The sequence below is a fragment of the Cannabis sativa genome, chromosome 6 (assembly GCF_029168945.1).
Source record: "Cannabis sativa cultivar Pink pepper isolate KNU-18-1 chromosome 6, ASM2916894v1, whole genome shotgun sequence".
NCBI classification, from domain to species: domain Eukaryota; kingdom Viridiplantae; phylum Streptophyta; class Magnoliopsida; order Rosales; family Cannabaceae; genus Cannabis; species Cannabis sativa.
The window spans coordinates 3,096,506-3,107,449 of record NC_083606.1 but is presented as its reverse complement, the minus strand read 5'-3'; the positions used below and the strand labels follow the sequence as shown (position 1 = coordinate 3,107,449).

Here is a 10,944-nt window from a genome sequence, read left to right as displayed (position 1 = left end):
ATGATATAAATATATTTACAAACTCAAATATATATTTCATTCTTATTTATAAGAAAAATATAATCTAAAACAAAATTAAATATCTTTATACATACAATTTTTTTCTTCTTGCTTTGAATTTATTATTTTTTATTTTATTTATTGTTGAAGACAAACAATAATAATTTATTTTATTTTGTTGTTAGTTATGCAAGAGAATTTTTTTTAATAATTATTAAATAATTTAATATTAAAAAGTAACTAATTCAAAATATACTTTTGCGAATTGGATTGAATTTGAGTTACTATATAGATTTGATTAGATTTAAAATATGAAATCTGCACTTAGTACAGATCGAATATACTATCAATAAAATAGTACAAATTGGATGAGATGAACTTTATCATAATAAAATTACATATTTAAATTAAATATATATATATATAAATATATATATATATATATATATATATAAATTTTGTGGTTTTGATTGGTTTTAAAATGGGTCGGTGTGTGATTGGACAATCCTAATGAAGTCTCCCAATCAAATTATAAATTATTTATAAATTGAACTCGAAAGTGACATTTGCCCAACAAAGCAACACATAAAACACAATATTAATTAAATATAATATTTCTTTAATTCATATTATATAGTTATGATAATTGAGAGCCGACAATTAAAAATATTGGTCACAAAATCATATCATGTATTATTATATAAATATTATTAGTTTTTTTATATAGAAAAATATTATTTTTTTTTTGATTAAAAAAGAAATAAAAAAAAAAAATAAGAAGCACATACTCTTTTCAATTGGGAGTTAGGAATCTAACCTACCTTTTGCCACCTAGACTCCCCACACAAGCATTAAATTCGATGGCTGAGATTTTTATAAGAACAATTATGTAACGCCCGTACTTTTATAAAAATATTAATTTTGTTTACAAGCGTTAAACGCGGAAAATCATAATGTCGCATTTTTATTTAATACTTGAAAATGTTCACAACTGGCCAGTTTTCTTACCAAAGACATAATAATTAATAACTAAAATAATTGCGACATAAGTTTAATAACGTAAATAAATAAATAGAGCGCCCTAGACCGCCCGCAGTTATATGGCCCTCAGCGAGTTCACACACACAAGCATCCAAAGTTCCACTCGCCACCGGCTTTCTAAACTTTCAGTTACCTTGGTCTGCACATGGTAATTTGATAAGGGTGAGCTACTAAACTCAGTAAGGAAATGTGTCAGGTAGTCCCATAAATAAAAATAAAGCTTAGCTAAAATGCACATGCACACATTTAAACAGATAGCAAAACATAAACTTAATTATATCACTAGTCACTAATAACTAGGTTCTAAGCTAAATCACATATTAATGATTACGCCCGAGTCTGACTTTGGCAAATAAACTCGAGCTATTGGACTAAATGGCGGAGGGCTGGGTTCAGTAAAATCGTACCCACTACTAAATGGCCCCCTATCTACCATATAGACCCAACGCTCAAGTATTTAACCATTATCTTTTCGGTCAAATCATGTCACATAAATTATAATCTGCCTAATTTAAATAATGCAAAACTACTATACATTATTTAAATAACATAACAATCATAACTAAATAATGTGAATCTTATAAACACACTATTTACATACATACTTAAATAACATGAATCTTATAAACATATTATTTAAATATATACCTTTAGCAATGGCCATGCTCTAATACTGTAAACATACATAAATAACATGAATCTTATAAACATATTATTTAAATATATATTATACAGTACAATAAATAACAAACAATAAAGAGTCAGGCAGAAGACCTTAGTTAACTTCTCTTTTACTATTCCCACTCTTTCTATGAATGTTATTACATAGAGAAAACTTATGTTATCTACTTAATTTCCTTACCTCGAATGTGGAGTACTAGCTTTGATTGCAATGAGAGTGATCCTTGAAAAATAATTGTCTTACGCAAAGACCTAAATTTTATACTCATTAATTAGAATTTATCATATATATATATGAAACTTTAACCTTGAATCTACAAACTAAAAATTATAAAATGATACCTTAGTTCCTAATAAATCTAGTAGAGCACTAGAACTTGATGGAGATAGTGACGTCGAAATAATGAAGGATGTGATGAACCCTATATATATGTGTAGATATGTATAAGAGAGGCGATGGTAGTATGGTAATGGCTTGGAGAAATGAATGAATAAAACTTGAGGAAATATGTGGTTAAGACTTAAGAAATATAAAGGCAAACTATGTATCAACAAGTGAGATGGAGACAAAATGGTAATATATTTGTGGTGTGGATGATAGTGACTAAGAAAATGAGAATGATATCTTCAGTATTAAAGAAACCTTGGGACGAGAGATTGTGAGGGTAACTTGAGAATGATAGTGACTAAGAAAATGAGAATGATATCTTCAGTATTAAAGAAACCTTGGGACGAGAGATTATGAGGGTAACTTGAGAGCTTGGTCTTTGTGAGTGAGAAATAAAGATATATTTATAGGCTCTAAGATCACAGTCCACTACACCCATGTCATGAGAATGGTCCGCTACCACAATTAACTCAACAACTTAAAACTAATTTCAAACTTCATACTCCTTAAAACTTCCTTGCTACTCGGTCAAGTAAATTGATATACATAGTCTTCAAATAGTTTGTTGAGAGGAGAACTCTCTTAGACTCCCACGTGTAATACACTACTCGGTCAAGTGGGCCAAAGCTATAAAGTTGCTCCTTCATGTAAGCAAACGTCCCACCCAAGCAAGATCAATCTAACTAATTGGAGAGAAAAGTAAAATAAAATAAAAGACTTTGTCAAAGGCTTATAATCACACGCCCATGTGCCCATTTACTTTCTTCAAAACCCTCTTTTAGTTACTACCAAAATTATTTTCAAAGATAGGGTCTTATCTCCTTCATATTTACTATACATATATGCCACACATCATTATAAGCTTGCCAAATATATAAATTAGAAATAACATCTAATGATACACATGATTACAAAAGTATCACAATTTTTATAACTTTGAAAACTAACATTAATTCATTTGTCATAAATATTCTAAGCAATCAACTAATTCCACATCGACATATCTAGACTAACATACTAAAAAGTAATAACAAATACTTTGGTTATTACAATCTACCCTCCTTAAAGGAATTTCGTCCTCGAAATTTACTTACTTGAGAATAACTCGGGGTACTGATTCTGCATGTCCCTTTCCAACTCCCATGTCGCTTCTCTGTCAGAACTATCACTCCACAGGATTTTGACTAAGGGTATAGTCTTATTTCGTAAGACCTTTATTCCTTTTTCTATCACGCGCACAGGGCGTGCCATATAACTCATGTCCTGCTGCAAGTTCAAGTTCTCGTATTTAAGCACATGTGTCGGATCAGGTACGTACTTACGTAACATGGAAATATGGAAAACATTATGCGTTTCTGCTAATGTTGGCGGTAGGGCCAAACGGTAAGCTACCTGACCAACTCTGTCCAGTATCTCAAAAGGACCTATAAATCTTGGGCTTAACTTTCCCCTTTTTCCGAAACGCATAATCCCCTTCATAGGTGATACCTTCAAGAACACTAAGTCCCCTATGGAAAACTCAACCTCCCGTCTTTTCAAATCAGCATAACTTTTCTGTCTACTTTGGGCGGTGAGCATCCTTTGTCGTATCTTTTCAACTGCTTCTGAAGCTTCTCTAACTGCTTCTGGACCTAAGTAGCATCTTTCTCCAACTTCATCCCAATGAAGCGGTGATCTACATTTTCGTCCATACAGCATCTCATATGGTGCCATTTTGATTGTGGCTTGATAGCTATTATTGTAGGAGAACTCCATTAGGGGTAAATACTTGCTCCATGAGCTAGTGAAGTCTAATATACACGCTCGAAGCATATCCTCGAGTATTTGGATGGTGCGTTCAGATTGTCCATCTGTTTGGGGATGAAATGCTGTACTTAATTTCAATCGCGTCCCCATAGCCTTATGTAGACTCTCCCAGAACTTGGAGGTGAATACTGAACCTCTATCAGAGACTATCGTCTTTGGAACTCCATGCAGCCTCAATATCTCTTGCACGTACGTGTCGGCATACCGCTTCCGCGTTGTAAGTAGACTTTACTGGAACAAAGTGTGCTGACTTGGTGAGTCTGTCTATAATTACCCAAATTGAGTCGTGTTGCTTGGTTGTTCGGGGTAGTCCTGTCACAAAATCCATGGCTATATCTTCCCACTTCCATTCTGGGATTTCCAAGGGTTGCAACATCCCTGCTGGTCTCTGATGTTCAGCCTTAACTTGTTGACAAGTGAGGCATCTAGCTACGAATTCAGCTACATCCTTCTTCATCCCTGGCCACCAATACAAGGTTTTTAAGTCATTGTACATTTTGGTTGACCCTGGATGCATTGAGTAGGGTGTAGTGTGTGCTTCCATCATGATCTTTCTTTTAAGCTCTATGTCGTTGGCTACACACACTCTTCCCTTATACCTTAGCATGCCGTCTGTACCTTCGGAGAAATCCTCTGCCTCCTTCTCTGGCATGCCTGCTCTTTTCTTTTGTAAGAACTCATCAACAATCTGTGCATCTTTAAGTTCTTGTAGCAGCGTCGAGACAATGGTCAGGTTAGCTAGCTTTTGTGTAATGATCTCTATACCACTTCTTTGGAGTTCTTGTTGTAGTGGCATTTCCATTTGTGCCAGTATTGCCAAGCTGGCATAACTGCGTCTACTTAGCGCGTCTGCTACTACGTTGGCCTTCCCCGGATGGTAGTGGATTTCACAATCATAGTCCTTCACAAGCTCTAGCCATCGCCTCTGCCTCATGTTGAGTTCCTTTTGCGTAAAGAAGTACTTCAGGCTCTTGTGGTCGGTATAAATTTCACATTTCTCCCCGTAGAGATAGTGCCTCCATATTTTTAGCGCAAAAACTACTGCTGCCAACTCCAGATCGTGTGTTGGGTACCTCTGTTCATACTCCTTAAGTTGTCTTGAGGCATACGCTACTACTTTGTCATTTTGCATCAGCACGCATCCCAACCCTTGTTTTGATGCATCGCAATACACCACAAACTTATCCTTGTTATTGGGAACACATAATACAGGGGCTGTTATTAGTTTGTCCTTAAGTGTTTGGAAGCTACCCTCACACTTTTCTGACCAAACAAACTTTTGCGTCTTTCGAGTCAAGTTGGTTAGAGGAGTTGCGATCTTGGAAAATCCTTCAACGAAGCGTCTATAGTAACCAGCTAGACCCAAGAAGCTTCTTACTTCACTTGCAGTCTTAGGTGTTGGCCAGCTCTTGACCGCTTCGATCTTTGTAGGATCCACCTCGACTCCTTCTTTGGAAACTATATGGCCTAGGAATGCCACCTTCTCTAACCAGAATTCACATTTCTTGAATTTGGCATATAGTTGGTTCTCCTTAAGTCGACTTAGAGTCATCCTCAGGTGTTCCTCATGTTCCTCCACGGTTTTGGAGTAGATAAGAATGTCATCAATGAATACAACAACAAACTTATCTAGGTACTCCTTGAACACCCTATTCATCATATCCATGAAGGCTGCTGGGGCGTTAGTTAGTCCAAAAGACATTACTAAGAACTCATAGTGTCCATACCGTGTTCTGAATGCTGTCTTGGGTATATCTTCCTTCCGGACCTTCAGCTGGTGATACCCAGATCTTAAATCTATCTTTGAGAACACAGCCGAGCCTTGCAATTGATCAAAGAGATCGTCAATCCTTGGCAGAGGGTACTTATTCTTGATGGTCACCTTGTTGAGCTCACGGTAGTCCACGCACATCCTCATACTTCCATCTTTCTTCTTGACGAAGAGTACCGGCGCACCCCAAGGTGAGTAACTCGGTCTAATGAACCCTTTGTCTAAGAGCTCCTGTAGTTGTATTTTAAGCTCTTTTAACTCATTAGGTGCCATTCTGTATGGAGCCTTTGAAATTGGATTAGTCCCTGGGGCTAATTCGATGATGAACTCCACCTCTCTGTCTGGAGGTAGTCCCGGTAGATCTTCTGGAAAGACCTCTGGAAATTCACAGACTATGTGCACGTTCTCCACATTTAGTTCCGTCTCTATTGCTCGATCCACTACGCTGGCCAAGAATGCCATGCATCCCGCCTTCATTAGCTGACTAGCTTTCAAGGAAGAGATTAATGGAGTCCTAAGGGCTAGCTTGTCGCCCTTGAATATAAACCGATCCCCAGCCTTTGTTTCAAAAACGATCAGTTTCTTTCGGCAATTGATTGTCGCACCGTGACTAGATAGCCAATCCATCCCAAGTATAGCATCATATTCCTTTATTCCCAGCTCTATTAGGTCGCCCATGAGTTCTTTGCTTTCGATTATGATAGGTACCTCTCGCATTCTTCTTGTTGATAGCATGGTTTCTCCCGAGGGTAATTCCGTCACAATACCACATCTAAGTAGGTCACATGACTTATCTATACTATCAATCAACCTAGTAGCTATATAAGAATGAGTAGCTCCAGAATCAAAGAGAACATTACAAGGCAATCCATAAATAGAAACCTGACCTGAGACAACAGTGTTGTTTGTGGCCGCTTCTCCTCTGGTGAGAGCAAACACTCGAGCGGGAGCGGCTTGGTTCTCCTTCTTTTGTCCCTTTGGGCAATTTTTCTTCAGATGGCCTGGCTGCCCGCAATTGTAGCACACCCCTGACTTCATCTTACACTCCCCAAGATGTTTTCTATTGCATGTGGGGCAAATTGGGAATTCTACATAGGACCTTTTCACCCCATTGTTGTTATTTTGGACCACTGCTTTCCCCTTTTTATCACGATCATTACCGTGATTTCCCTCGTGTTTTCTCTTATTCTCTTGATTTCCTCCATTGTTTCTTCGGGCTTCCCACTTAGCAGCATTCTCCTTCTTTATATCATTTTCGAGCAACTCAGCTTCGAGAGCTTTCTCTAACACCTCAGCATAAACTGTGTTGGTCCCCACCATGATTTTCACATCTTTTTTTATCATGGGGTTCATCCCTTTCAAGAACCTTTTGACCCGAAGGGCCTCGGTTGGTACGATCTCTTGTGCAAACTTTGCCAGACGGTCAAATTGCCTAGCATACTCCGTGACAGTGAGATTGTTCTGTCTCAGATTCATAAACTCATCTTCTTTTGCAGCCAGTATGGCGGCACTGTAGTACTTCCTGTTGAACACATCAACAAAGTCCAACCAGGTCATAGTTGTTATGTTGCGACTCTGTCTTACTACTTCCCACCAGATCCGTGCATCCTTTTTAAGTAGGTCGCGGCAAAGACAGATACTCTTTCCCTATCATTGAGGTCCATATATTCCAATATGGACTCCACTGAGCGCAACCATTCCTCAGCTTCAAGTGAGTCCGAGCTCCCATTGAATATTGGTGGTTGTTGTTTCCTGAATCGCTCGTACACAGGTTCAAAACGTTGTATTGGTTCTGGATTCATTGCAGCTGGTTGAAGAGCTAGGTTTCTAACGGGTGGATTTTGATTCTGGCGTAACTCCTCATTCTGAGCTCGTAGCCTTGAAATTTCTTGAGTTAGCTCCTCACGTATACGAGCATTTTCCCGGAGTATCTCAGCTTGAGCATTGGGAGGTTGTTGTTGTTCAAGTGCTACTTCATCTACCGGTGCTACCGATGCTCCTTGTCTACCTCCCCTACCGCTTTGGCCTCCACGTCGGCCTCCGCGTCGACCATCACCTCGGCCTCCGCCCCTTGCGGGTGCTGGAGTCGCATCCACGTGGATGTTTCTATTACCGTTGATTCGAACTGATCTTCTTGGAGACATTATTTCCTAATGTTCCTTGTTTGTTTCTAAGAATCTCTAAAAGAAGATAAACATGAATAAGATATCACTATTTTCAAAAAAAAAAAATGCCCATACTTGCATAACTAGTTCACAAATAATTTCTATTTATTCAAAGATAAAATAAATAATCACATAAAATAATAAGACACACATTTTTTTTTATATGGTTACTTAAAGAAAAATTTCTATGATTTTTTTTTTTTAAGAGTCATATGGTGCTATCTAACATCAAGTTCTAAAATTTCACCCAAAAATTTCATTTTAAACTAACTTGAAATATACTTATATGTATTAAAAAAATATTTCATATGGGTAGTACCTAAACTTGGATATTGGTACTAAGGTTTTTTTTTTTTTTTTTTTTTTAAGTAAAATGCAAGTTTAGAAATTACAAAAAAAAAAAAAATACACATAAAATGCAAGCATATATAATGGACTTACTTGGTGGCAAGCGGAAACTTTTTGGCTGATGTGTGTAACTCGTGAGAACGTTCGGGACCGATATAACTGTGGCTCTGATACCAAACTGTAACGCCCGTACTTTTATAAAAATATTAATTTTGTTTACAAGCGTTAAACGCGGAAAATCATAATGTCGCATTTTTATTTAATACTTGAAAATGTTCACAACTGGCCAGTTTTCTTACCAAAGACATAATAATTAATAACTAAAATAATTGCGACATAAGTTTAATAACGTAAATAAATAAATAGAGCGCCCTAGACCGCCCGCAGTTATATGGCCCTCAGCGAGTTCACACACACAAGCATCCAAAGTTCCACTCGCCACCGGCTTTCTAAACTTTCAGTTACCTTGGTCTGCACATGGTAATTTGATAAGGGTGAGCTACTAAACTCAGTAAGGAAATGTGTCAGGTAGTCCCATAAATAAAAATAAAGCTTAGCTAAAATGCACATGCACACATTTAAACAGATAGCAAAACATAAACTTAATTATATCACTAGTCACTAATAACTAGGTTCTAAGCTAAATCACATATTAATGATTACGCCCGAGTCTGACTTTGGCAAATAAACTCGAGCTATTGGACTAAATGGCGGAGGGCTGGGTTCAGTAAAATCGTACCCACTACTAAATGGCCCCCTATCTACCATATAGACCCAACGCTCAAGTATTTAACCATTATCTTTTCGGTCAAATCATGTCACATAAATTATAATCTGCCTAATTTAAATAATGCAAAACTACTATACATTATTTAAATAACATAACAATCATAACTAAATAATGTGAATCTTATAAACACACTATTTACATACATACTTAAATAACATGAATCTTATAAACATATTATTTAAATATATACCTTTAGCAATGGCCATGCTCTAATACTGTAAACATACATAAATAACATGAATCTTATAAACATATTATTTAAATATATATTATACAGTACAATAAATAACAAACAATAAAGAGTCAGGCAGAAGACCTTAGTTAACTTCTCTTTTACTATTCCCACTCTTTCTATGAATGTTATTACATAGAGAAAACTTATGTTATCTACTTAATTTCCTTACCTCGAATGTGGAGTACTAGCTTTGATTGCAATGAGAGTGATCCTTGAAAAATAATTGTCTTACGCAAAGACCTAAATTTTATACTCATTAATTAGAATTTATCATATATATATATGAAACTTTAACCTTGAATCTACAAACTAAAAATTATAAAATGATACCTTAGTTCCTAATAAATCTAGTAGAGCACTAGAACTTGATGGAGATAGTGACGTCGAAATAATGAAGGATGTGATGAACCCTATATATATGTGTAGATATGTATAAGAGAGGCGATGGTAGTATGGTAATGGCTTGGAGAAATGAATGAATAAAACTTGAGGAAATATGTGGTTAAGACTTAAGAAATATAAAGGCAAACTATGTATCAACAAGTGAGATGGAGACAATATGGTAATATATTTGTGGTGTGGATGATAGTGACTAAGAAAATGAGAATGATAGCTTCAGTATTAAAGAAACCTTGGGACGAGAGATTATGAGGGTAACTTGAGAATGATAGTGACTAAGAAAATGAGAATGATATCTTCAGTATTAAAGAAACCTTGGGACGAGAGATTATGAGGGTAACTTGAGAGCTTGGTCTTTGTGAGTGAGAAATAAAGATATATTTATAGGCTCTAAGATCACAGTCCACTACACCCATGTCATGAGAATGGTCCGCTACCACAATTAACTCAACAACTTAAAACTAATTTCAAACTTCATACTCCTTAAAACTTCCTTGCTACTCGGTCAAGTAAATTGATATACATAGTCTTCAAATAGTTTGTTGAGAGGAGAACTCTCTTAGACTCCCACGTGTAATACACTACTCGGTCAAGTGGGCCAAAGCTATAAAGTTGCTCCTTCATGTAAGCAAACGTCCCACCCAAGCAAGATCAATCTAACTAATTGGAGAGAAAAGTAAAATAAAATAAAAGACTTTGTCAAAGGCTTATAATCACACGCCCATGTGCCCATTTACTTTCTTCAAAACCCTCTTTTAGTTACTACCAAAATTATTTTCAAAGATAGGGTCTTATCTCCTTCATATTTACTATACATATATGCCACACATCATTATAAGCTTGCCAAATATATAAATTAGAAATAACATCTAATGATACACATGATTACAAAAGTATCACAATTTTTATAACTTTGAAAACTAACATTAATTCATTTGTCATAAATATTCTAAGCAATCAACTAATTCCACATCGACATATCTAGACTAACATACTAAAAAGTAATAACAAATACTTTGGTTATTACAAATTAGTAAGTTTGTTTCTTGAAATTTTGATACTATCTGATGGTACTCTTAAAATATATGATTTGTTAGAAATTCTCACTAAAATATAACAGTTACATAATCATATTTCTTCTATTAGATTTCGTTTCTTTTACCGTTAAAAATTAATATTTTTACTCCCTGTATTTTGACTAATGTTAAATTTTTTTTACTCTTTTTGTAACAGGCAGTAGTCCCGTAATCCGTAAGGGGAAATATTGAGTAACTTGTGAAGAAAACTTAAATAGATTGATTGGTACCACCTATATCAACA

The 10,944-nt window shown here is 35.8% G+C and overlaps 1 long non-coding RNA gene across 1 annotated transcript; it reads right to left on the bottom strand.

Moving 5' to 3' along the window:
* Nucleotides 1-8,246: 8,246 nt before the first annotated feature.
* On the bottom strand, nt 8,247-10,583 carry LOC115714898 (uncharacterized). Its single transcript, XR_004011143.2, has 3 exons — nt 9,556-10,583; nt 9,395-9,465; nt 8,247-8,671 (listed from the first exon to the last, which is right to left on the bottom strand). It is a non-coding gene; the product is annotated as an uncharacterized LOC115714898 (long non-coding RNA).
* Nucleotides 10,584-10,944: the final 361 nt, after the last annotated feature.